A 5,726-nucleotide genomic window follows, 5' to 3' on the forward strand; every position below is an offset into this window, starting at 1 on the left:
CACGCTCTCTCACACACAACACCCTGGGCCGGCCTCCAAGCGGCGAGGAGGACGAGCCTCGGCGGCATCCCGCCCCAGCTCGATTTCCCAAGAGAGAGCCGAGGGGAGGGGCCGGCGCCATCTTGGGAGAGGCGCCCGTCGAAGCCGGGGGGGGGGGTGCGCTGCTGAAGGGGGAGTAAGGGTCGAAGCCCTCCCTGCTGGAGAAGGGGCGCACGGGAATGTGCCGGGGTTCACACGGGGCGCCCTTCGAGCAAAGCCTTGGGTCATTGTCCCCTGAAGCTCTCTGGCCTCCCCCCGCGCAATCCGAGCGGTTCAAAACCTTTCTGCTGCCTGAGGTGAAGGGCAATGTGGATGCAGCACACCTCGCATTTCCGTGCACTGACCCCGAGTGGGCTTCGCTTCGAGCCTGGAAAAGGGATTTCTCCCACTGCACCTGAGGCAGCAGCAGGATTGTCTTTGGTTACTAGGCAGCAAGGTCCTGCAACGCCTGTCTGCTGCTCCCCAGCTCTTGCCACTTCACTTTGCCCTAGAGTAGTATAAGGGGAATAATTTGGATATATTATCCGTTCATTGTAAAAGAGATTCGGAGGATCTAACACGCTCAAACCATATGTGACTCGCCTCTATTTTAACTCGCCTTGTGTAACAAAAACGTTTTCACCAGATTGGGTTGTGATTGCTGTGTCCGTTGATGTTATGAATGTTGTTATGGCCTTTGATGAGTGCAATCAACATTTTGATGAGGAAGAAGATATATAATAAAGCTGTTTCTGTGCTTGTTGGAGCCGCTTGTGCCCACACATCTATTATTAGCACTGAGGATGGGGATGAACATGAAACACCTTGCCTATTAAGCAGTGGCGTAACGTGGGGGGTGCAGGGGGGGCCGGCCGCACCGGGCGCAACATCTGGGGGGGGTGCTCGCACTCGCAGCTCTCTGCCCCTACTAAAATCCACGGGTTAGGGGGCGCAAATTACTTGCCTTGCCCCGGGTGCTGACAACCCACGCTACGCCACTGCTATTAAGTCTTCAGTGCAATACTTTTTCTGATGGGAATTTGCCTCCACAAAGGCTTGACTGCTGAGGCACCTGGATGTCTTTGGGTAGGTCTCGCCTAGAATGTGTTTGGAAGTGTTTTTTAGCACTTGGGTTTTAGGCTGCAAGTAGAATTTCCTTTGCACCAGCATTATTGCACTAGTCATGGGCATAGCCAGGATTTTTGGTTTTTTGGGGGACAAAACCTCAGTTATTTTTATTAATGGGGGGCAGCTGCCCCTCCCTGCCCCCCTCTTGGCTAAGCCCCTGGCACTAGTACTGCAAAATATTTTGCTCCATCCGCCTGGAAGGGCAGCCGGGAAAATCCGCACTGGTAGGTAGGCCACAGAAAGCCCCATAACACTGAGGGGTTGAGCTCTCCACAGTCCACTGAATCCCCAACATTGGGTCCATTGCTACACTAACTCCAAGCTGGCAAAACAATTTGCCTGTCCTCTTGCGCTGAATGGTGTAAGATGAAGGGCTGCAGATGCGGCAGTGACCCACTCATCCATTCCATTAAGCCTGGCCAGGGTTTGAATTGCCGTCCCAGTTTGTAGCATTTGTTTGTTTGTTTATTTTCCGCAGGCTCAACTGGTGGACCTGAGTAATAACAGACTGCTGGACACTAAGGGCTTCCACACCTCGTCTTAAAAGTAAAAATAACAGTAGCTTACCAGGTAAAGTAGGAGAGGTTGAATGTACAGAGAACTTACTCTCTACTTTCACCGTGTGTGTGTGTGTGTGTGTGTGTGTGTGTCAAATCTTCTCTTAAGACCTGTGCAGAATTTGATGAGAGTAAGACCTCATTCTGTCTCTCCCTTTGCAGCCAAGACAAGCATCTATTTCACATATCCGCATATTGTTATTTCTGAAGTGGATTCCATTCAAAATGACTGCTGTTCCACACTTACCGTATTTGCTGGTTTACTTACTGTATCTGAATTATAGCCTTCTCATGAAGGGATAGATTGTGCTGTATCCCATAATACTACTCTTCCAAAAGTAGTAATACTGGGATTGTTAATAGTTGGGATATATCTGGATTCAAACCTAATTCAGACCTTTCTGAAATTAAGAAGTCTAATAAGTTCGAATATATTGATCTTAATATTTAGGGCGTTACATCGTGGAATTGGTACAATGATAGTCCCTTTCCCCCAAAAAAAGTCTGAGTTCAAACTGGTTCAGGGTATATGACAATAATTTGATTACTAAGTCAGTTGTCTTGGTGGTCCTCTTGCATTTGACATAAAGGAGGAACCACTGTCACATCTATGTACAAAAGAAGGCTTTACATAAATACAAAAAATCTTTAGGGGGCAAAACCCTACAGGGACCCTCCCCGCCCCCAAAAGGCACCCCAGTCCAATAAGAATTTAAAATGCTCAGTGGCCACAAAATGTTGAATAACTGGGGAAGGAATGGAAAATGGAGCGATAATGGAGTAGAGTATCATGGAGGACAGCATGGCTTACTGGAATACTGAACAGGAACCCTCCATACTTTAATATTTTGTTGCAGGTCCCACTTATAAACATTTAATATTCAAATTATTCAGTTCAGTGCATGTTGTGGCAACCGCAGACACATGACACTGTGGTCTACAACCACAGTGACAAGCCACACACACACTGTGCCTCTAGTCTCAAACCACAGGCAACCCTCACACCACAACACACATACCCATTATTCACCACTCACCACTCACAAAGCAAAATTCTTAACAGAATAATAATAATAATTTTAATAAATAGAACATCTTTTTGATGATTGTGATCAATACTTGATTCTGACACTCTAGGAAAATGCAACCTTTCTTTCTCTACTAATTCATCTACCAACCTCAGTATTATTGAGCCTAAGCAGGGCTTCCTGTATCCCCTTGTTCCCACTAACTGGCCTTGTTCCTGGCCTTTCAATGCCTTTATGTTGCTCAGTTGAGTTTTCATGCCTCCACCCCCCAAAAAAATCTGCCTTTCAACCTTTTCCCTAAAATGAGACATCAAAGTTTGCTTTATAATATATCCCCTTCTGCTCGTTGTGACTCTGGTAATTTCATTTTCATTTTCATTTCCTCAAGCAGGGTCTAAAGGAATGATTTAAACATTCTTTTTTCCGGGGGGCAGGGGGGAATATGCATCTTGATGTTGGTGGTTCAAGTTTACCTTGTTTTTATGATCATAATTTATTCTAGTTATGGTATTTAACACTGCTCTTTCCACTGGGTTGTTTCACTGCAGATCACAAAACTCAGGCTGGTTAGTTCTAGGCTGGGTTCTCCTTGAGTCCTAAAGTCATGTATGACTTTGCAAGCTGTTTGCAGTTCCCACTTGTAACAGTTTACAATTACCAGTAATTCATATTCACATAACTTCAGTTTGTATGAGAACTTCTTCCTCATAAAGCCCAGAAATTCAAAAACCTTATATTAGATGCCTCACAGTTTTGCTTTTTTCTGATCTTATGCTCTCTTCCGTTTCACTTCTCTTCCAACTTCCTTTGATGGTTTCCTTTTGAAAGCTCTCAACCGGCAAGATAAAACGCTCTTTCAACCTTATATAAACACTTCCACCAGCACACCACTTAGTTGACTGTGCCTTAAATTTTACAAAGCTCATAAGAGCATGGTGCCATGAATATGGTTATTTTTATGTCGGTGATTTAGAGATCAGCCTTCTTGAGACTGGGATATAGTTGTTTCATGCACTTCATCTCCTATTATGGTTCCTTCCACCACCACCACCACACCTTTTTAACTATGTTTATCAAAGTAGTTTATTGGCTACAACAGAAGATATGCAAAACATAAATTCAGCTTTAAAAGTCAAGCCAAAAAAATTACATCATAGCATATCAGTTACACAGCTTTTGGCAACAGCATACTCTTTACCATACTTTTTAACATCTATATGAAGCCGCTGGGAGAGATCATAAGGGGGTTTGGGCTGGGTGTTCATCAGTATGCAGATTATACCCAGCTCTACCTCTCTTTCAAATCAGAACCAGTGAAGGTGGTGAAGGTCCTGTGTGAGTGCCTGGAGGCGGTTGAAGGATGGATGGCGGCTAACGGATTGAGGTTGAATCCTGACAAGACAGAAGTACTGTTTTGGGGGGACAGAGGGCGGGTGGGTTTGGGGGACTCCTTGGCCCTGAATAGGGCAACTGTTCCCCTGAAGGAGCAGGTGTGCAGCCTGGGAGTCAGTTTGGACTCACAGCTGTCCATAGAAGCCCAGGTCAATTCTGTGTCCAGGGCAGCTGTCTACCAGCTCCATCTGGTACACAGGCTAAGACCCTACGTGCCCACGGACTGTCTCGCCAGAGTGGTGCATGTTCTAGTTATCTCCAGCTTGCAACGCGCTCTACGTGGGGCTACCTTTGAAGGTGACCTGGAAACTACAACTAATTCAGATTGCGGCAGCTAGACTGGTGACTGGGAGTGGCCGCCAAGACCACATAACACCTGTCTTGAAAGACCTACATTGGCTCCCAGTATGTTTCCGAGCACAGTTCAAAGTGTTGGTGCTGACCTTTAAAGCCCTAAAAGGACTCAGCCCAGTATACCTGAAGGAGCGTCTCCACCCCCGTCGTTCAACCCGGACACTGAGGTGCAGCGCCAAGGGCCTTCTGGCGGTTCCCTCATTGCGAGAAGCGAAGTCACAGGGAACTAGGCAGAGGGCCTTCACGGTAGTGGCACCCGCCCTGTGGAACACCCTCCCATCAGATGTCAAAGAAATAAACAACTATCCAACGTTTAGAAGACATCTGAAGGGAGCCCTGTTTAAGTTTTTAATGATGATGTTTTAATGTATTTTTAATCTTTTGTTGCAAGCTGCTCAGAGTGGCTGGGGATGGGCGGGGTATAAATAATAAATTATTATAAATTATTATTTCCACTGATCCAGAAAATAGAAAAATAGAACAATATAAAAGAGGATCAAATAAAATCAGAATGGAAATATTCAGCAGTTATTTGTTTTATGATTTAAACTTTGTGTTTGCGTGCACCTCCACAAAAAATTGTATTTTTCAAACTTCAACCAGGATATTTATCACAGGATGAAATATCTGCAGAAACTCCAATTTCATTGTTTTATGTGTCACCACCCACATTGAAGTGGTGGTGGTGATGGTTGCATTTTGCATAATCAGTGGCTGCATTCATTTAAAAGCAGTTGTTTCATTGTAATTTTATAGAAGTTTCCCCATCAGTACTGATGTACTATATTACAATACTAATTTAGTGGCAACATTGTGCACTTCTAACCAATATTGCAGAAGAGTCCAGTGAACAATAAACTTCTGTAGAAATGAACAAAATGTGCCTCAATTCAAGATACTGATAAAGAGGAAGATTCACTATTTGAGACAAGTGTTTGAACTTATCAAACTCCACGGCACTGAAAGCAGAAAGATGATGTAACATTTTGCGTAATTTTGCTGAAAATCCTTGAATCATTTCTTCATAATACATTTCAGAAAATAACCCTATTTTATAAATAGCCATGTGTTTCTCCCATTTAAACCATGTAAGTAAAGTAAAGTATCCCTAACACTCCAGTTTCATTAAGCTTTCTTAGGTAAAACAAATTCTAAAGGGGTTAATAGTGTATTACTATCTTGCAGCCAAAGTTTTGTGGCACTTTGGAGACTTAACAATTTGTACAAGCAAATAAAGACTAATGAGGTT

At 44.2% G+C, this 5,726-nt stretch overlaps 1 long non-coding RNA gene across 1 annotated transcript; it reads left to right on the forward strand.

Annotated features, from left to right (window-relative positions):
• The first annotated feature begins 594 nt into the window (after positions 1 to 594).
• LOC308481507 lies at positions 595 to 5,726 on the forward strand. The gene is made up of 2 exons (XR_013988720.1): positions 595 to 862; positions 1,035 to 5,726. It is a non-coding gene; the product is annotated as an uncharacterized lncRNA (long non-coding RNA).

The sequence above is a fragment of the Podarcis pityusensis genome (genome assembly GCF_964106645.2).
Source record: "Podarcis pityusensis genome assembly, chromosome: 7".
Classification (NCBI taxonomy): Eukaryota; Metazoa; Chordata; class Lepidosauria; order Squamata; family Lacertidae; genus Podarcis; species Podarcis pityusensis.